Genomic DNA, 23,436 nt, shown 5'->3' with positions numbered 1-23,436 from the left:
AGACCTGGGCTCAAATACCTTTTCTGGAACAGTCCCAAAATGGACTTTTTTAAATCACTGAAAATGCAAAATCATTTCAGATTTGGTTGACCTGAAGTGAGGTTATTTTTCTTTTTCATTCTATTTTTCTGAACTGCCACAGAACAGAAAAATCAGCTCTTCTCCCGGTTCTCTCCATATGCCATTCATCTGTGTCCATTCTTGTGCAATGTGAAATTTGGGCTGCTTCAGACACCAGTCTTACAATCACAGATACCCCAAATTCCATGATGGAACAGAATATGTACAACAGAATATGTACAACAATGGAATATAGCAGAAACTTGCTAGTGCAACAGAGACTTTAGCCTGGAAACTTGAGCTATAAAAGTTATGAACTGCTGTCCTTAATAACACTATGAAAAATAACGTCACTCTCCTATTTAATGCTTTTTGCCATGGTCCTTTATTATACTGTTGAAATATATTGTGATGTGAGTTACCTTAGTACTCCTGTTTGTAATTTTCAAAGGAGAGCTACTTTTTAGCATTGTATAAAGTAAACTGTGTGTCATACAGTCTAGTGAATGATCGTATACCTGTGATGGAGCAGCTGTGCACAAGGCAATGTGGAATGCAATTACACATTCAGTCCCGTTCATCGTGCATTTGTAATAATGCCAGTCTCACTTTTGTAATACTAACCAAGAGAAGCAGTTTGGTATTTTAAATAATCATGGGCTTTGGGACATTATCCAGCTGAATAACTATCTAATACTAGTATCCAGCATTACTAAGCACAATGCAGTAATTGTGGTAGATGGTATTAGCATGACAGTACTATCTGATCCTTGCCTTCTAAATGTTAAAGATTAGAAATGTGAAATATGTCTTGAAGCAAATGTCCAATCAGCCAATATGTAGCAATATTTTTAAAAAAAATTACACAGAGCATCTCATCAAGAGTAATGTATTCTCATGAGATGTTTTTGCTCTGCATTGAACCTAGAATCTTGTATGGAGGATGGGGAGAGGAAACACCTTAGGAAAGAGAGGCACTTCTGTAGATGGAAGTTTGGTAGATTGGAAGCTGCATGCTTCATTAAAATGAGACCTGCAATAGAGTTGCAAGAGACATGAAAATCATACTTAGAAACCAGTAATTTCTTTTAAAAAAATTCTTCTCTAAAATAGGTGGCATATACAGAACACTTGTTGGTGTAGTATAAAGGCTTTTGGCACACACTCAATGTGACCTGCACAACACATTAGTGGCATTGCCAGTTATGTTTAATGTGACTGTAGCAAACTCGTATTGATAATACTTTTATTGCACACCATAATGTAGTGCCCATCCAGTATATATGTAATAAGTCATTAGTACTTGTTATATTTTTCTTGTTGAAAGTTCCTGGGCTCTTCTAGAAAGAGCAATACATTGTAGACTTCTATTCATTATTGCTATGTGAATGTATATACATTTTATATCAGATTGTAATAGTGAATACTACCCAATAAATTTAATGTAGGGCTGTCAAGCAATTAAAAAAATTAATCTCATGATTAATCACACTGTTAAACAATAATAGGATACCATTTATTTAAATATCTTTGGATGTTTTCTACATTTTCAAATATATTGATTTCAATTACGGCACAGAATACAAAGTGTGCAGTGCTCACTTTACATTTATTTTTGATTACAAGTATTTGTATTGTTAAAAACAAAAGAAATAGTATTTTTCAATTCACCTAATAAAAGTTCTCTAGTGTAATCTCTTTATTATGAAAGTTGAACTTAAAAATGTAGAATTATGTACAAACCCCGTCTGCATTCAAAAATAAAACAATGTAAAACTTCAGAGCCTACAAGTCCACTCAGTCCTATTTCTTGTTCAGCTAATCGCTCAAACAAACAAGTTTGTTTACATTTGTAGGAGATAATGCTCCCCACTTCTTGTTCAGAATGTCACCTGAAAGTAAGAACAGATATTCTCATGGCAGGGTTGTAGCGAGTGTCACAAGATATTTACATGACAGATGAGCTAAACATTCATATGTCCCTTCATGCTTCGACCGCCATTCCTGCCGACATGTGTCCATGCTGATGACAGGTTCTGCTTGATAACCAACCAAAGCAGTCTGGAACTACACATGTTCATTTTCACTATCTGAGTCAGATGCCACCAGCAGAAGGTCCATTTTCTTTTTTGGTGGTTTGGATTCTGTAGTCTCTGCATCTGAGTGTTGCTCTTTTCAGACTTCTGAAAGCATGCTCCACATGTCATCCCTCTCAGATTTTGGAAGGCACTTCAGATTCTTAAACTTTGGGTCAAGTGCTGTAGCTATCTTTCAAAATCTCACATTGGTACTTTCTTTACGTTTGTCAAATCTGCAGTGAAAGTGTTCTTAAAATGAACAACATGTGCTGGGTCATCATCCGAGACTGCTGTAACATGAAATATATGGCAGAATGTGAGTAAAACAGAGCAGGGGACATACAATTCTCCCCCAAGGAGTTCAGTCACAAATTTAATTAATCCATTAATTTTTTTAATGAGCGTCATCGGCATGGAAGCATGTCCTCTGGAATGGTGGCTGAAGCATGAAGGGGCACCATTTACCTTTCACTGCCAACTACAAAAGTGTCATGCAAATGCCTGTTTTCACTTTCTGGTGACATTGTAAATAAGAAGAGGGCAGCATTATCTCCTGTAAATGTAAACAAACTTTTTTGTCTGAGCAATTGGCTGAACAAGAAGTAGGACTGAGTGGATTTGTAGGCTCTGAAGTTTTACATTGTTTTGGTTTTGAGTGCACTTATATGACAAAAAAAAATCTAGATTTGTAACTTTCACTTTCACGACAATGAGATTGCACTATAGTGCTTGTATGAGATGAATTGAAAAATATTATTTCTTTTGTTTATAATTTTTACAGTGCAAATATTGGTAATAAAAGATAAAATATACTAGATTTCAATTACAACACAATACAATATGTATGAAAATGTAGCAAAACATCCCAAATATTTAATAATTTTCAATTGGTATTCTCTTGTTTAACAGTGCAATTAAAACTGCCATTAATCGTGATTAATTTTTTTTAGTTAATCACGTGAGTTAACTAAGATTAATCGACAGCCCTAATTTAATTACATCTACTGTAATCAGAAAATATCAAGCTATGAATGGTATGATGTATCCATATTAAGGACCAATGATCGGTCATGCTACCTGAATAATGGGTGGTACAAACTTGCCAATTCTGGTGAGCCCAGAATTCATTTCATGTAAACTACATACCCTTACAATAAATTCTGGACCCATTTCAATTCCTGCGCCCCTGCACCCTGGTTGAGAATTTTAGAAGAAAGGCCAAGGATTAAATTTGTATAAACTGAACAGGCCTCTCATGAGCTGTTCCCTCTGGTTCAAGACCGAGACATTAGAAGGTCATTGCCCATCTGCTGCTAATATCTGTGGAGCATGTATTCTGTGGATAAAGTCCTCAATTCTCCAAATCTGTAAGTCTGGCATTCAGCAGCACTCAAGTCTTTTTAAAGACAAAATAGTGATTTGTGGATCATTTCTTTCATGTGCATATGTTCTTTGTTTGCTCTTGGCTCTCAAAGTCTTTTCCCTTTCCACCCTCCCCCACTGATTTCACACTCTCTTAAAACAGATGAATCTCCAAGTATAAATATGTAATATTGGCAGCTTTCAATCTACCTTACTATCATGAGTCCAACCTGCAAATGGCATGGAGTTTGCAAGTTTATGCAAGGGATATTAGAGAAGTCTGTTAGCTACAGCTGTCTTTACAAGCTGTTATTTGGTAATTTGTTATTAGAAAATGGAAATATTTAAAAGTTTTAACAGATTTAATTCTCTTCCTATCTAAGCCCTTAACACTCAAGCCTTGACTCTCATTTGCACGGAGAGCCAGAGAAAAAATAGAAAGCAGTGTTTAAAATGGCAAAATGACCTTAGAACTTCCCTCTAGTTTCAGCAGCTTTGATGATTCTGGAGGCCCATCCATGATCTTTGCAGGGACATACCTGTACCTAGGCAAACCCCATTTGATTTTAATGGCTGCAGGGAACCGCCTGCATGGAGCTCATAGCAGGATCAAGGTCTAAATTATAAAGGGTGTGTAATTCTGTTTGCCTCTTTGGACAGCTCCCAGGACCTCTAACTTAAAATCTTAAAATACAATGAGCTACAAAAATATTGCAGACAGGTATTAGCTATCTTGCTTAACTGGATATCTGCATTTGCAAAAAACAGAAATTGTGAAGAATGAAATTATTTGCTGCGACTTATATTCCATGCACCCTCATTTAAGTCTATTCTATATGGTTTTAAAAAACCTGTATTTGTGGTCTATGAATTAGAGAGAGAATGTTAATATATGTAATACTTTGCACTTGAATAGCACCTTTATTTGGGGTTCCCAATGCACTTTACAAAGTAGGCAAGTATCACTGCTGTTATAAATATATAGTGTTAGATGTTCCGGTAAGATTTTAGGGACCTGATTATGATCTCATTTACATGTCTTACACTGATGTATCTCAGTTCACATTAATGGAGATACTCTTATTTTACACCCCTGTAAGTGAGACCAGAATCAGGCTCCTAAGACAGAGTTTCATAGATTCATAGATATTTATGATCATCTAGTCTGACCTCCTGCACAACGCAGGCCACAGAATTTCACCCACCACTCCTGCAAAAAAACTCACACCTATATCTGTGCTATTGAAGTCCTCAAATCGTAGTTTAAAGACTTCAAGGAGCAGAGAATCCTTCAGCAAGTGACCCGTGCCCCATGCTACAGAGGAAGGCGAAAAACCTCCAGGGCCTCTTCCAATCTGCCCTGGAGGAAAATTCCTTCCCGACCCCAAATATGGCGATCAGCTAAACCCTGAGCATATGGGCAAGATTCATCAGCCAGATACTACAGAAAATTCTTAGGGTTTCATTAGTACTGATCATCAAAATAATGTAATTCTGTAGCAAATAACACATTTCAACAGCAGTTACCCTAGTGATAAGAATTTTATCTAAAGGGAGGTTCAAAAATAGATGAAGTGTGTGCAAACAAAGAGTGGATTTTCAAAGTTCATCACCTGCTTAATGGACAAAAGGAAGCTTTATCCAGATAGTAGCTAACACGGGCTTAGGTCAGCAGCATTCTAGGAACATTTCTTAGACAAACTGTCCTAGCCACACCAGGATGTCAAACAGTACACTTTATAATAGAATTTAGAGACCTTTTCTGTTACAGATATGAACATGGTGTTAAATGGTGTGTTTCGTTTTCACATGACAGACTGAGGAATAGACACTGTTTCTGGGATCTGAAGTATAAATAGATCCTGAAGAAAGGTCATGCGCTTGTCTAGAACAGAAGAAAGAGCATTCAGAGATAGAAAAAGAAGAGCAGCTGTATGAGTTTTGGGAAAGTCTAGGGAAAAGTCAAGTATAGCATTTAACATTTAAAATCTTTAATAATAATTATTAAATAACAATCTGGTATCTGATTGAGGATTTCCAGTGAAGATCTTGGGTAGATATAGATATTTGGATAAGCTTCAAAAATGTAATTCTCTTTTATAATTTTGGATCATGAAAATGGACATCTAAGTTACTAGAGCCTCTGCCTATACGTAAGAACATAATATGCAATTAATGTCTTGGTTAATGGAGTGAAGAGTATGCTTACAAAATTTGCAAATGACACCAAGACACCAAGCGGTTGCAAGCACTCTTGAAGACAGGATTAGAAAGCAAAATGACCTTGATAAACTGGAGAATTAGCCTGAAATCAACAAGATGAAATTCAATAAATTAGGTGCCAAGTAATACTACACTTAGAAAGCAAAATCAAAGACTCAGATACAAAATGCAGAATAACTGGCTAGGCAGTAGTACTGCAGAAAAGGATCTGGGGTGCGATACATTGGATCACAAATTGAATATGAGCCAACAGTTGTGATGCAGTTAGGAAAAAGGTTAATATCACCCTGGAGTACATTAACAGGAGTGTCATCTGGAAGATACGGGCAGTAACTGTCCCACTTTACTCAGCACTGATGAGGCCTCAGCTGGAATGTCGGGATATATATATATATATCAATATAAATTGTGATTCATATATCCATGTACTATGTTATAGATCATTAAGGCCTGGTATGCTTGACATAAATACATGCATTGCAAGTTGGCAACCGAAGCAAAAACTTATGATCAGGAACTATTAGAACTATTTGTGCAAAAACAATCTTGTTATATTCCAGGAAAAATATGGAAAATCAGCAAAAAAGGAAGCAACACCAGCTGGATTGATATAAAATTGTATACAAATTGGAGGAAATGGCATGCCTCAGGTCATGGTGGCCCACCCAGGATTATCTCTTTGAAATTGTGTGGGTTGAAGGTTTAGTAAATAAAGGCAAAGAACCGATGATGCAACGGAATGGACTATAAATGGTTGCCTATGATTTCTGCAAATCGGAGTTGTTTATTGATCCAGAGTCCCATGTGGATATAGATGTGGTTTTCACCAGCTCCCCACATCTTATGATCTTATAATCGGAAAAAATCTTGACTGGCCATCGGTATCATTCTGACCCTTGGACTCTGGTATAGTATGCTTGGGGAGTGTGAATGTGGAGTGAGTAAAGTTTGTTTTATAATTAATAAAGCGCATTTAGAGTATTATATACCAACACTGTGTCCGGTATCTGCCTGCTCCCCATCCGATAGGGAGACCTCTATTATGGGTCTAACATATGGTGGAGAATGCAGAAGCGGGAGAGATATTAAGGAGTGCCAAATTTTGAGACAGGGTCTTACAGTGTTGGGGGAGTCCTTATTTAAGACTAATGAGAGTGACTCCTTATTTGTGAAATTTGTGAGAAAAAACGCGTGGGGAGATACCACGTGGTCTTATTGTAATAATGTTTAAAACACTGTTTAAAAAAAGAAGTAAAGGGGTGGAAAAGGCACCCCAGTGAACTAATGTTAAAGCCCCTTTTCTGCTAGAGAAGGAGATTATTGCATTTGGGATGTGCTCTTGGATGGAAGGTACAGTGGAACTGGATGTAATATTTGATACCTTAGAAAACATGTTTAAGAAATATGTACAGCTGAACAAGCCTAATGACAGTAAAAAGCAAACCGCCATAGTAAATGGCTGTTGTGGCAAGCTGTAAAAAAGGCAATTGCATGTTAGGGGGGAAATCTGTGCAGAGTTACAAACATTACAAAAGAATTTTAAAACTTGCCAGGAAAATTTGGAGCGGGAAGTGAGGCAGGCACAGATAATGCAAACTGATAAACAGATAATATCAACACTGTGCCTGGTATTTGCCTGCTCCCCATCCTGTAGGGAGACCTCTACTGCAGGTCTAGCAGGAGTATTGTGACCAGTTTTGGGAACCACACTTTAAGAAAGATGTTGACAAACTAGAGAAGGTCCAGAAGAAAGCAATGACTATGATAAAAAGTTTAGAAACCTGACCTATGAGGAATTTTTTTTTAAATGGACCATATTTATTCTTGAGAAAAGACTGGTGTGGGGGAATGACCTGATAACAGACTTCAAATATGTTAAGACCTGTTATAAAGAAGACAGCGATCAATTATTCTCCATATCCACTGAAGGTAGGACAAGAAGTAATCAGTTTAATCTGCAGTAAGGGACATTCAGGCTAGATATTAGGAAAAGCTTTCCAACTATAAGGATTGTTAAATACTCGAAAAAGTTATCAAAGGATGTTGTAGAATTACAGAATCATAGAAATGTAGGTCTGGAAGGGACCTCAACAGGTCACTCCCTGTGCTGAGACAGGACCAAGTATACTTAGACCATCCCTGACAGGTGTTTGTCCAACCTAATCTTAAAACCCTCCAATGATGAGGATTCCACAATAGGTTTACATGATTTCTCAAGGTCCCTTCCAGCCCCACATTTTTGATTCTATGATTTATACATCACCTTTCATTCCACGAGTCCTCCAAGTGCTTTTCAAACTCTGAGCTGAGGCCAAAATTTTCAAACTTGAGTGCTAGTAGTTACAACTATATTTAAATAATTAAATGACTTTATTTGCCAATAAATTTGGCCCAACCAACCACTAACAATAGCAGATTATTGCATATATGCACATCATGTTCATTGTATATGAGTGCCTAGTAGAAATGGTGGGGATTTGGGACTTTTTCCCCTATGGAACAATTTGGTTTGTTTTTTCTGAAAACAAAAATGTTTCAACCAAAATACTGCCACAGTGCCTCCCATCCCCATGGAAAAGTAGCTGTAGAAAATCATAGAATCATAGAATATCAGGGTTGGAAGGGACCTCAGGAGGTCATCTAGTCCAACACCCTGCTCAAAGCAGGACCAATCCCCAATTAAATCATCCCAGCCACGGCTTTGTCAAGCCTGACATTAAAAACTTCTAAGGAAGGAGATTCCACCACCTCCCTAGGTAACGCATTCCAGTGTTTCACCACCCTCCTAGTGCATTCCAGTGTTTCACCTAATATCCAACCTAAACCTCCCCCACTGCAACTTGAGACCATTACTCCTCGTTCTGTCATCTGCTACCACTGAGAACAGTCTAAAGCCATCCTCTTTGGAACCGCCTTTCAGGTAGTTGAAAGCAGCTATCAAATCCCCTCTCATTCTTCTCTTCCGCAGACTAAACAATCCCAGTTCCCTCAGCCTCTCCTCATAAGTCATGTGTTGCAGTCCCCTAATCATTTTTGTTACCCTCCGCTGGACGTTTTCCAATTTTTCCACATCCTTCTTGTAGTATGGGGCCCAAAACTGGACACAGTACTCCAGATGAGGCCTCACCAATGTTGAATAGAGGGGAACTATCACGTCCCTCGATCTGCTGGCAATGTCCCTACTTATACATCCCAAAATGCCATTGGCCTTCTTGGCAACAAGGACACAGTGTTGACTCATATCCAACTTCTCGTCCACTGTAACCGCTAGGTCCTTTTCTGCAGAACTGCTGCCGAGCCATTCGGTCCCTAGTCTGTAGCGGTGCATGGGATTCTTCTGTCCTAAGTGCAGGACTCTGCACTTGTCCTTGTTGAACCTCATCAGATTTCTTTTGGCCCAATCCTCTAATTTGTCTAGGGTCCTCTGTATCCTATCCCCACCCTCCAGCGTATCTACCTCTCCTCCCAGTTTAGTGTCATCTGCAAACTTGCTGAGGGTGCAAACCTCACCATCCTCCAGATCATTAATGAAGATATTGAACAAAACCGGCCCCAGGACCTACCCTTGGGGCACTCCACTTGATACCGGCTGCCAACTAGACATGGATCCATTGATCACTACCCGTTGAGCCCGACGATCTAGTCAGCTTTCTATCCACCTTATAGTCCATTCATCCAGTCCATATTTCTTTAACTTGCTGGCAAGAATATTGTGGGAGACCATGTCAAAAGCTTTGCTAAAGTCAAGGAACAACACGTCCACTGCTTTCCCCTCATCCACAGAGCCAGTTATCTCATCATAGAAGGCAATTAGATTAGTCAGGCATGACTTGCCCTTGGTGAATCCATGCTGACTGTTTCTGATCACTTTCCTCTCCTCTAAGTGCTTCAGAGTTGATTCCTTGATTCATTGATAAATAGTTCAAGATTACCACGTTTAATAAATATTGTTGTCAAGCTCTACTTGCTGATTCCAGAACAAATTTGCTTGTTTACAAGTAAAAAGATGATTTCTTCCTAACTGCCAGTCCTGCAAATTCAATCGGGGATCTGTAAATTAATCTGGGTTATTTCTTTCTTATTGCATCATCACCAGTAGCAAGTGATTCTTCTGACCATTTTTTGCCCTTATCTCTCAATGGAGTCACACAGGTGTAATTGAGGGTATGAGGAACATGATCATAATTTTGTTATAGTTATTTGTCTGTATTCCACCCTTAGACACTGGGGAAATGCAGCCTGAAATAAATAGGCTGTGCTCTGAGGAAGTTCAGGAGGCAGACATGGTAAAGGAAGTAGCAGTGTAGCTGCTCTGGGGATGCTAATGCATGCTCTTGGCTTTGCACTATGCCCTGTCTACTGTGCTCCTTGTGGGGCTGTGGCTTTGGATCTTGAGAGTAGCTTATTCATATTTTTCCCACTGATCAATAATCTGCATACTAGGGCGCTAGCAACCCGGCAGCACTTGGGGAGCATGTGCTACTTATGTGATTACAAGGGGTCCTGGTCCCTAACTAGGGCTCCTTGATGCTATAGTAATACAAATAGTTATTACTCCCATATACAAGGTCAACTGCATTCAGGGCCTTCCATGATTACAACTGGAGGTGGCAGGATTTGCCCTTTAATGAATAAAAGCATCTCTGAAATGCCTATGTTCCAAAAAGGCAAGATTATTTCACAATGAATAGCACCTAGCCAATAACTCCAGTGGGAACTCACATGGAATAAAGTGTTATCCAGCAACACAAACTGGCCCAAAGTTTCAGAGTAGCAGCCGTGTTAGTCTGTATTTGGTCACTCGATTACAGACCTAAAAGTGGCAATTCTTCAACAAAAAAACTTCAAAAACAGACTCCAAGGAGAGACTGCTGAATTGGAATTAATTTGCAAACTGGATACAATTAACTTAGGCTTGAACAAAGACTGGGAGTGGATGTGTCATTACACAAAGTAAAACTATTTCCCCTTATTTGTTTCCTTCCCCTCCTGCTGTTCTTGTAAAGTGCTGGAAATGGCCCACCTTGATTATCACTACAAAAGCCCCCCCCCCCCCCCCCGGCTCTCCTGCTGGTAATAGCTCACCTTTCCTGATCACTCTTTTTTTTTTTTTTCATAGATTCATAGATACTAAGGTCAGAAGGGACCATTATGATCATCTAGTCCAACCTCATGCACAACGCAGGCCACAAAATCTCACCTACCCACTCCTGCGAAAAACCTCTCACCTATGTCTGAGCTATTGAAGTCCTCAAATCGTGGTTTAAAGACTTCAAGGAGCAGAGAATCCTCCAGCAAGTGACCTGTGCCCCATGCTACAGAGGAAGGTGAAAAACCTCCAGGGCCTCTTCCAATCTGCCCTGGAGGAAAATTCCTTCCCGATCCCAAATATGGCGATCAGCTAAACCCTGAGCATATGGGCAAGATTCACCAGCTAGATACCCAGGAAAGAATTTTCTGTAGTAATTCAGATCTCCTTACAGTCTGTACGGCAACACCCATTGTTTCATGTTCTCTGTGTATATAAAATCTCCCCACTATATTTTCCACTGTATGCATCCGACGAAGTGAGCTTTAGCTCACGAAAGCTTATGCTCTAATAAATTTGTTAGTCTCTAAGGTGGCCCAAAGTGTATTTCCTATGCTCCCAGTTTGACATATAGTTTCCGAATCAATAGGAACTGAACATGTATATCTCAGAGTAGAACAGGGCCCAGAAAATGAAGGGTACAGACATATCTACCTTTTTTCATTGATAAACAGTTCAAGATTACCAGGTTTAATAAAGTAGTTAACACCACATATTTTCTCTGACAATAAACTAACACATTATTTGTAAATAGCTGTTTTCCTTATTATAAATTCCTACACATGAAAACTGTTAAAAAAAAACCACCATAATTTGCACTTTAGAAACACTGTCTTATTAGCATCTCTAGTGTTAACATTGTTTGGGTCCCTTTAACAACAAAAATCATTTTAATTTCAATTCTTAGCTTTGGAAATATAATGTATTCAACTGTTCAGCCAAATATAATGTATTCCTTCATATTTTAATCATTAATTCTGTGACAGTTACAATAGATAATAATTTCATTTTTTGTCTCTCCCTGTGCTCTGATTGTTTTTACAAAATGCCCCATTTTGATCTGGGATCCTGGTTTGAGATTCTAAAATAATTTGTTTCATTAAGGCATTTTGTCCTCTCCCTAATCCTCTATTTAAAAAATCTGAGTTCAGTAGGTAAGAATGGAGGAGCAGAAACCTGAGTTGTGCAAATTATTCCACTCACACCTCAAAGTACTTTAAATTAGGTGTGGTTCACATCTGACCTGCATTCACAAACCCTTACTGGTTTGTTTCCTTACAAATCTTTTCATTTGCGAAATGGCCAGTGAAGTCTTTTGCATACTCTTTTTTTGTTGTAGCTGGATGTCTGAGATGGTCCTGAGCTGTTGTAGAGGTTACATTTGGAGTCTGAGCTGGGTTCAGTGAGAGAGATACCGTAAAAAGAAAATCACATATTGTGTTTCCTGTGTCACTGATGTTGAGCGGAACTTACCCTAAAGAAGAGCTTGTTGTAACTCAAAAACTTGTCTCTTATACTCACAGAAGTTGGTCAAATAGAAGATATTACCTCACCCACTTTGTCTTTCTAATATCCTGGAACCAACAGAGCTACAACATGACCAATAAGAAAATCAAGTCAGCTCAGCAGAAGCCATTTTTTTCCTTTTGTTTCTCAGAGTGTTCACTTTAGTTGATCTCTACTCCACTGGAAGCGGTGGAACAGAAAACACCTAAGGCACTGCCTCACTCAGAAAATTAAGAAAATAAAATCAACGTAGAATAAATTTATCTTCGTACCAATTCCATTAGTTGTTTGCTGGATTGGGGCCAAAGTGTAAGGGAGCCCCTTGGAGGTCAAATATGCACATGAATGAGATATTCCATTAAATGAACAGATGCAAAGAACTTAAGCTTGTGCTTGTTGAAAGTTCCAGTTAACTTTAACTTAAAGCACCTGACATCAATTAATAATCACAATACATTAAAAGAATATTAAGATTGCAAAGTCAAGCACTGAAAAGTTAGACAATGCCAGAATTAAGGCTAGTTGGCAGAAAGCTCTGAGCAAGTGTCTGCAGGAGATCTTGAGGTGATTCCAGAAAAGGAGTCAGGGCTCTATCCAAGAGCCACAGAGGGAAACTGAAAGGTAACCCAGAAGGTCGTGAGGCCAGGCTGTGGAGAAGCACTGAAGGCCAGTAGATCTGTTTGTTTACTTTGGACTTTTGTTTGATCTTGTTACCTGAGAAGAGATTGAACTCAAAGAGTGACCAAAACTGAAGGGTTGAGACATATGAACCCTGGGATAAACAGAAAATGCTTGGAGGAGGAAACTGAGGCAGGGAGCACCTGCATCACTGCACTTGGCCAGCAGAGTGTGCTACAGGGCAGGCATGCCACAGGACAGGGTCTTATAATAGGAAGTATCTAGCAACCCTAATAGGCAGGGATACCAGCCCCACCTATAATATATAGTGATTGTTAATAGTGTGATAAAGTTATAGTGCTATTATATATAATTTATAGGATAGTATCAGCTTTTTTCCATGGAACCAAACCAGCCCCTACCAGACTTGAAATCCCTGCTCTAAAGCATATAGATGCTACAGTTATAAATTTTAAATAAAAAAAACATGGGCAAAGCAAAAAAATCAGCATGGTAAGTGTCAGGCAACCTAAACTGTCAGCAGCTCCACCAGCTCAATCTATAATAGTATCGATATCGAAAGCCAGCTCAGTCCATCAGGCCAATCCCATAATACTAATCAACCTATATAATCAAAGCAACAGAATAAAGAAATCTCTCATCATATATGAAAAGCCTATTTTTGCCTACTGCTACCCTCCTCTAAAGCCTGGATATTGGGATTGAAATATGCCTAGCAGATCGACAATCTGTTACCTCACTGCCTTCTATAATCTTCAGTTTCCACTCCTCCTGTTTATTGGGAATTTTCTTTTTGATTAAAGTATTTTGGCTTCCATAATAATTGCCTCCCAGTTTTGCAAGGAGGAATTTGTTTCAGAGTTCAGAATCCTGGAGGTGCCAAGTCCCACTTCTAGTGAATCTGTGTAAATGGGTACAAGCCTAAACCTTAGCGAAAGGCTCATGATGAGACTCAAAATGGGAAAACATCTGAAACATAATATTTTCAAGATTCAGCTCCTGCAAACAGATTTCAACTAGTTGTACCAAAAATGCAGGAATCCCTAATTAATTAAACTTGGAAGCGTTCACAAAACCCTGCTATAGATGTTAAAGGCACAATAAAAGATTCTTAGTCTATATGAAAATATTACGGACAAAGAACTACTTTAAATGAGTCTTACAATTGCAAATTCAAGCACTCAAAAGTTAGAAAATGCCAGAATAAAGGTTACCCATTGTGGGAGAAAGTTGGGTGACTCTTTTGTATCACTTTACAACTGACTGTATGAAATATATAGCAGCACTGTGTATTTCACATTAAAAAAAAAAAATCTTTCCCAGAGAGAGAGAGAGATGCAGGGGGGGAGGTGGGAGGGGGGAAGCAGCGAGGCAGGGGTGGGAGAAGCATAGCACCATCTAAAAGCAACAAGACAAAAACAGCAAAATCACTGCCAGGAAACTTTCTGGTTTTTTTTTTTTTTAGTATTTTTCCTTCAAATCATAAAGAATTCCTGGGCAATCAGTAAACTGAAACCTACGTTAAAAAGGAGGGGAAAAAGCTGTGAGCAACACAGGGATAACTGGTAATAAAGCTGGTTGAGCATTTTATTCAAAATACTCAAAAAGCTGTGAGCAACACAGGGATAACTGGTAATAAAGCTGGTTGAGCATTTTATTCAAAATACCCGACCTCTCGTCCCTCCCCAAAATAAAACTGGACAATGCAGTTTCTGCAAAATCAAATGTTGTTGGATTGTTTTTAATTTTCCATCAGGAAAATAAAAATTAAATATGTAATTTCAGATCAATTCACCATTAGTCAGTGTTTGCCTGAGCTGCTATGGTGTCTCATATGAGTTGTATTTGATTTCTCTCTTCCCCCATTGTCCTGTATAGGCCAGTCCCCCTGGAACTTTTTTTGGAACTTTTTGTTGAATGAAAAATTTCAGTATTTCAACTTTTTATTCCATTTACAGATTTCCAAAAATCAATATGTGAATTATCCCACATGATGGAAATTCCAACTTTTTGACCAACTCTAATTGCTCATAAAGATGGCCCTGCTCCTTCAAAGACTTATGCATGCAATTAGTGTTAAGCATGGAATAGTCCCATTTAAGACAATGGGGCTCCTCACGGGCCATGAAAGGAAGCACCTTCAGGATTGCTGCCTAATACTGTTGTTCATGTTAACCTTTTTCTGGCTAAAATCCTCTTGAACTTTAGGGTGTTTCCCACAAAGATCATTTGCTGTTATGACACTTCCAGCATTTGTTGGTTGTCCTGAGTTGCACTCTAAAAGAGCCTTATCAGAATATGAGCCAGAACATGAGCCATTGGAACTGAGTAAATAAAAAAACCCGTCATGAAACAATATCTAAGGTTACTATGACAGCTAAGAAATCATTTTTTTTCTCCTTTGTCTCATTTTTTAAGCAAGAGTCAGAAATACAGCTTGAGTCAGACAAGCTCAAACTTACATTGTGCTGCCAACTTGCAGATGTCACCATTATTCTCTGTTATGAAATTGTAAGCACTGACATTTCATTTCCTGGAGCTAGAGAGGAGAGGAAGGATTGGCTCAAGAACCTCTTATTCTGGACAAGGTGTTCTCTTAAAAAATTAGACCTCTAATTATCTCAGACCTTTCTTGGGGGAAAGGATTGACAGAGGAAATTTTCCTAAAAGTATTCTGTCCTGAATTGCTCAAAACTTCTTTTTGTAAAGCTGATTTCTGACCCTTGTGATATTCCTCTTGATCACTCCATTATTGGTAATAGTTGGTTAATGCTGCCCAGTGCTTAATTTGGGGAAAAAAGAGGTGTCAGTTTTTAAAATGGCTTCCTCCGCACCAGACATGCGAGGTCACACCTTGTGCCACTGACAGCAGTAGTGTCGGGGCAAGCTCTGGCATAAAATAGCATCTGGTGCTGCCCCACTCCCACCAATCTTTTTCTCTTTAGCTAACATACATCTATCAGCAATTTGTTCACACAAACCCAGTCCTCAATGACAAATCCCTCCCAAGCCCTGAAAAAAATATTTTTTCACAGCTTTGCACTCCCTTTTCCTGCATTCAGTGCATGTATCCTGAATTGGGTTTATGGTTTGAGAAACAAGGTCATTTATTATCTGTGACAGATACCGCAATAGCCTGCAATATCTTTGGAAGATCTTACTGTATTAAGTTTATGCCTCATTTGTGTGTAATTCTATGGCAGAAAGTGACCATGGCTTTCCCAGAAACTAAGAACAGCAGGGAATGGATACACAAATTCATCCAGGTTGTAACACCTCCAGAGAGGTACTACCACCTGGAGCGGTTTGCATGTACTGGTGCAAACTGGATTCTCCAGAGACCAACAGACAAAGAAAGGACTTTAGGATAAATAGCCTGAGTTTAAATTGAGTTAGAGCCCTCTTTCTGATTCAGTAAATGGACAAGACTTCTGTCCAAAGGGCGAGGGTTGGGGAGCCAGAACCTTAGAGAAGAGTTGGAAGGACTGACACCTACCAGAGCTCAAGGTTGGAGCTGGAGTGACATCTGGTAAGCTTTTTAGTATGCATGTATGTTCTTTTGTTGTTTTTAATATGTTTTCTCTGTCATGCTTTCATATTAAGAATAAATGTGTTGGCCTAGAGAGCTGTGTGGGAACATAACTGCTGGCAACTATGTTGTTCCTAGCTTTCAAAGAGAAAGCTGTTCAAGCATTCTGGCTTGCTGGGAATATCACAGTGTAAGCAGGGGACTGTACAACTCAGAAAAAAACCATTTTGGATGGAGTCTGGGCATGGGTCTCTGCCCCAGAGAGGTGATGGCTGAGGAGCTTGGAGTCTAGAGTGGGTGTCCTCAAGGGACCCCAGAGCAGGAATACAAATGAAGTTGACCTGTACTGTGACACTATGTTCCTGATAACGCATGCATAATTCCCATTATTCCTAAGGGATATATAATGTGTATAGGGATGTAATAAATTCATTAAAACTACTTTGTACTAATATTGTGCCTTTCACCAAAAGATCTCAAAGAATTTTACAACTATTAATTGGTTACTACAAAAATAATGATCACTTGCATAGCACCGTAAATCTACCCAGTGATTTGAAGACATATAATAAGTTAATCCTTGTCCCAAAGAATTGACAATCTAATGCCCAAACCCTATTTCCTTTCAATTCAATAGGAAGTTTACTGCAGTGGAAGTAGGAGCAGGTGGACAAGATATGAGAAAACTGTTTGTGTAAGAGGAATGCGTAGGACTTACTGGTGATGAGAAGATGGGAAGGATTTCTGGAAGAGACAAGTTTTAAAGATATATTTAACAGTAGTGAGGTCTCACATGAGTTATCCAACAAAATATACCTGTGAGGTAGATAACGTATAGTAAAATAATTTTACAGATGGAGAAACCGATGCACAGAAAGGTTAAGTGAAAATTTCCCAAAGGTGCGTATTGAGTAAGTGAGAGATCTGGGACTAGGTCTCAGAAGACCTGGCTCCTAACCCCATTAACTTTGCAGCTTCCTTTTTTGTTCTATTATTTCTTTTTCTGACCATTGACACATCCTTTCCAATATTATTGGACATTTTCTCACAGGCCTGGGTTCCCCGCTTAATATCGTTATTCCTTCACTTTCTTTCGAAACCAGGCATAAATCTTCCTTCTACAACATTTTGGTAAGTAATCTTACTGTTACAGCTATGTATGGAGATTACCAGTACTATAGCTGTATATTTTATTTAAAAGTTAACCAGTCAAAAACGTACCTCAACTTGCATGTTTTTGTAGTCCCATTTACTCTACAACCCTAATTAAAGATTTAGGGAGTGGGCTTTTATTTGAAGTATGTGCAAAATGACCTAAAATGTTTTTACAATCTACAACTTCTATGTAATTTCAGCTCTTTTTTTTTTTTTTTTTTGGTGGTCTGGATTTAACCCACCTTTGCAGCACATGTTCACAAAATGGCCTTTACATTTATGCCCACAATTTTTCAGGCACAATCATCTGTGTATAAAAAACAATAGACAAAAACATCTTGGTCCTCATTCTGTGCTGGGTGTATGGTAAAAAAACAGCACAAAGGCTTGTGTAGCTAGTTGTAGGATGAGCAACTCAGCATAGGGGTTATTCCTTTGGAGTAATGTGGGTGTACCAGCTTCTTCATCATCCCACTTCTTCATCATCCCACTCCTTAACTGAAGATCTGGCTTGTACATTGTCAAGGTTCCTCCCCCACTCTGAACTCTAGGGTACAGATGTGGGGACCTGCATGAAAAACCTCCTAAGCTTATCTTTACCAGCTTAGGTCAAAAACTTCCCCAAGGTACAAAATATTACACCCGTTATCCTTGGAATGGCCGCTACCACCACCAAACTAATACTGGTTACTGGGGAAGAGCTGTTTGGACGCGTCTTTCCCCCCAAAATACTTCCCAAAACCTTGCACCCCACTTCCTGGACAAGGTTTAGTAAAAAGCCTCACCAATTTGCCTAGGTGACTACAGACCCAGACCCTTGGATCTTAAGAACAATGAACAATCCTCCCAACACTTGCACCCCCCCTTTCCTGGGAAATGTTGGATAAAAAGCCTCACCAATTTGCATAGGTGACCACAGACCCAAACCCTTGGATCTGAGAACAATGAAAAAGCATTCAGTTTTTACAAGAAGACTTTTAATAAAAAATAGAAGTAAATAGAAATAAAGAAATTCCCCCTGTAAAATCAGGATGGTAGATATCTTACAGGGTAATTAGATTCAAAAACATAGAGAACCCCTCTAGGCAAAACCTTAAGTTACAAAAAAGATATACAGACAGAAATAGTTATTCTATTCAGCACAATGCTTTTCTCAGCCATTTAAAGGAATCATAATCTAACACATACCTAGCTAGTTTACTTACTAAAAGTTCTAAGACTCCATACCTGTTCTGTCTCTGGCAAGAGCAGCATACAGAGAGACACAGACCCTTTGTTTGTCTCCCTCCTCCCAGCTTTTGAAAGTATCTTGTCTCCTCATTGGTCATTTTGGTCAGGTGCCAGCAAGGTTACCTTTAGCTTCTTAACCCTTTACAGGTGAGAGGAGCTTTCCCCTGGCCAGGAGGGATTTCAAAGGGGTTTACCCTTCCCTTTATATTTATGACATACATGCAATTTAGGTAGACATTTGCCAATTTTGGTTGGCATTTACGAGTTTTATTTGTTTGTCCAAATTTAGATTTTTGCATACACAATTGATCACCTTTAGAAACTTTGAGGCCAGGTTGAAGCCATGAAGGTCTTCATGTTAATTTGGACATCAATTTTTGTAATTACATTGAACTATGGACAGAAATGTTTAGGGATTTTTTTTACAGCTAGCTTTTCCACTTATATGTCTGTATGTTTTCCTGGGAGGTCACTGCGGTTTATTAGAGTATAGCATACAAGATGGTGTAGAGATCAGAACATTTAGAGCACTTCATTCCTAATTCAGTTTTTTTTCTTTATTCCCAGCAGATCTCATTGAAATTTGAAAGAGAGATGTGGTTACTGCAATCTGCAGATTTCTGAATAGAACCTGAAGCTGTATAAAACACTCTTTGAATCCAGTTAAAACAGTTTTATCTGACTGTTCACTGATTCCCCTTCACTGGTCATGATCCGCCTGTGGCAAACCGTTTCTCCTTGTGATTGTGAAGATTACTCCCACCAATGCTCTTTCTGACAGTGCAAATATTGACTTGCACTTATAAAGGTCAGGCAGCTCCAACAGTTACTGGGAGTGAGCACACGAACTCCAGCAAGTCTCTCTGAAAAGAATTTAACCTTCAAATTATAAAACATGTTACTCTGCAGAGCCAGTGTTGCAGTCAGCTCAAAAGTTAACCCCATTTAGCTGAAAACATAAATGGGGACCTGAACATTGCCACAGCCAAAGAAAATAATCAAACATCTAAGTGGACAAAGTATCTAAGGTATCCATCTAGCAGGCGTTTTATTTAATTTTTAAAAGGTTGGTTGGTGGCACAGAAAGAGTCACTGCCTGGGTCTTTCATCTTTGAAAACACACAATAGTCTTTTCAGCTTTTAAGAACCATGTGCTAAAAAGATAAACCATCCCATACACTTCTTTTCACCATCATTCTGACATTAGATCAAGAAAAATGTTAATTCCCAGTGAAGCGCAGGAACTTCTTTCTTCCCCTTTGAAAAGTCTTTTGCTTTCCTCAGTATCTGATGTCAGGTGAGTACAAGTTCAGAGTACAGCCGGGATAATTTAAAGTCTGTGGGAATTTGGCCTATCTGCTAATGGCTCTGTCCCACAGTACAATACAAGAAGAATAGTGGTGCAAAAATGGGGCTGCGAATGAGAATGAAAGTTCACTTTTCATCTGGATAGAAAGTAAAAACCAATATTTTAAATTTTTAATAAAACACATTTATATTTTGGCAGTAGCAGCAGGAGCGTGCAGCATATAAATGAAGATGGCCCTCTGGTTTGTCTCGCACAGCAGATGAAGGGAGACATAATGATGAAGAGTGCCTTTTCCAAGTAATACAGAGGAAGAAGAATAGGTCTTGGGTGCCTTGGAAAGGCAATGCTTTCTTGATTCAGCACATTCTTTAGAAATGCATTATGACTTTCAGAGTTGTAAGTTTGACATCAGCTAGATTTTAGATTGTGCTAAAATCATCCTTAATGGCCTTTCTGCTTCATCAGTGGGGCACCAGTCAAGTAACAAAGTGCCAATCAGTGGCTCTTGTTCCTCTTTAGCTCAGAGATATTTCTGTAGAGCTTTTTTTCAGAGATCATGATCTCTCTCTGCTTGATATGACCCTTTATTATAACTGTGTAGTTAAAGGTCTTGTGGCATATCCGTTATAAACTCCTAATTTTTTTTGATTGCAACACTATGCTCCTGGAGAAAGCTGAGCATATTAAGTCTTAACCCCCTGAGAGCACTAGTTTGACTATATTTGAGAGAAGGATAAAAACTGGGGTTTTTGAGTTGTAAAAGTAAAACAAATTAATAACAGTATAATTGTTTAAGGTGCTTTATTGTACTGCTGCACATATAATTAAAAATATTTTAATTAAAATGAAATTTCACAGGCAATTAGTTCATAATGTGGAATAAATCACTTTTGTTCTTTTGGTTTCTTTTAAAAAAATAAATTGTAAAAAAACAGAAAATAAATGAGTTATAGGGAGCGTGTTTAAGCAGTGGGGCTGTTTCTCTTCTCTGGATATGACTCAAACATTCTGTGCCAGGGATGACTTATCACTGTCTGAAAAAGCTACTTCTGAAGAGCAAGTTTTAGCTTTTGCTGTGCACCAGATTGCACCAGGTATTATGTATTTCCAAAATATGTGCCAAAGGGTTTTATCCCTTTCTGAAAATTAATCACCTTGAATATTCGACACATTTGTGGCTTTTTTATCGGTATAAAATAACATGAGGATCATTAGCTTATGAACTTTTTGCACTATATTGCCCCAAGAGACCTGGTTGCCCTACAGCAGCCATTACGGTCTGTCAGTAAATGATTCTTTACATTCCCTGGGCAGAATATTTTCTTTTCAAATTCTATCAGCAGGTATTTGAGTAATAGGCAATAATTGTGCCAAATAGAGCCATTGCACTGACACACGAACCAATTGTTCTCTAATTAGAATGTTGACATATTTATTTAGGTCCCAATTTAGGAAAGCACTTAAGCACGTACTTAAGTTCATTTCTATTCAAGACAGCATTTAAGCACATTCTTAAATTTATGTTCGTGCTTAAATGCTGTCTTGAATAGAGATGTTTTCTTCAATCAACACCTTATTTATTTTGATTTAGTACAAAACTTTCCAATACTACGAAAAACTATCAAGACATATTTCTCAAAACAAATAAACATTGAGATCTAGCACCCCGCCCCCATAGCCCCCAAGTATAACACACAGCCCACAGCAACTCCCTGCTTTAGCTATACAAATCCAGCTCTCTTCTCTCAGACTAATAATTTCAGTCCTTGTTCTAAGTCCTTCCCTTCCCAAATCTCCAAGTAAAAACATGAGTGTAGCAGCATGTCCAATAAATGACATCTATTTCAGACCAATAAGGGAAGTCAGTTCCCAAGCTGAGTGCAACAGCGATTGATGAACCTCACAAGGGCGCAAATCCTGGTTATGCTGTATGAATATGTCAGTGTGAACAGGTTTTAAGAAGCTGCTTGTCTCCGTTTTCGTAATGTACCCACATAACAGAAGGGTACAAGTCATACCTAGTTTATGAGGAATTCCCTGACCTGTGGCCTTGTTACTTGTGTCTGCCAACACCACACGAAGCCAAGAGCGCTGTGCTGGGAGTCATGGTCAGTACCTCTAAAGTGCGCCCCCACTAGGGACACACACTACCATTTTTAAAAACAGCAGCCAAATACACCCCACCATGCATTCCCCTTGATAAGGCTGAGACATTTTGTCCTGTCTCAACAGGTAGCTCTTGGAACCAGAGCTGTGTGAATAATTGATTTTTGAATCCACTGGCTATACCAAAAAATTGGGAGGAAAATTTTTTGTTTAATCTGAACTTTTTTTCTTATTTTTTCAGCAAAATAAAAAAGTTGAAAATGTTTTGTTTCATGTCAAATGAAAAATTTAATGCAACCCGAAATAAAATATTTTGTTTAGTTTTGGGTGCTGCTTTACCTTTTTAAAAATAAAATTGAAGTAAAATTCAAAACAAAAAGTTGTTTCAAATAAAAAAAAAAACCTAAATATTTCATTTTGAAAATGATGAAGCAAAATGTTTTGCATTTTGGATTTTTTTCCTTTGACTGAAACAATTCGACAAATTTGATACAGATTCACAAATGTGCTGGTCAAACCAAATGTCCATTTTTTGGCAAAAATGTTTTATCCAAAAAAATTTGCCCAGAGCTACTTAAAATATATGGACAACTAATGCTGACCTGCTCTCTTTCCTCCATTCCTCTCAGTACAGCTTCCACGAATAAGGGCATGATTTCACCTATAATTTGAAGGTTTTGCTAAACATACAAAATTATGGCTGCTTAGCCTAATCTCTTTGAGATGCAAATCGCATGAAAACACATACTCCTTTGAGATTTCCAGCAAAATACTTCCTGATTCTAGACAGATTAGTAATACCAAGAACTACTTTTTTGTGGCTTATTAATATTTCCAATTTCAATCTCAAGCCTAAATTTTGAAAAGAAGAAAAACAGTCCCTCAATATATTGCTCTGCACACAAAATACAGGATCAGTTCTTTATCAAGCTGGGTTGCTATTCCCTAGATTACCATGATAAAATCAAATTACTATGGACAAAACTTTGCAAACTATTGTGTCAGTGATACCTGGATTGAATATGTAAACCGTGATGAGTCTGAAGCAATCATCATTTTCCATCTGGTCAATGATCAACTAGCTATAAGGGCTCCAAGTAGGCCTCAGTCCACCAGATTGCAACAGCTTGGGAGAAATTTCAGCCATAAT

This window comes from Caretta caretta, chromosome 6 (assembly GCF_965140235.1).
Source record: "Caretta caretta isolate rCarCar2 chromosome 6, rCarCar1.hap1, whole genome shotgun sequence".
NCBI classification, from domain to species: domain Eukaryota; kingdom Metazoa; phylum Chordata; order Testudines; family Cheloniidae; genus Caretta; species Caretta caretta.
Note: the sequence above shows the minus strand (reverse complement) of the source record.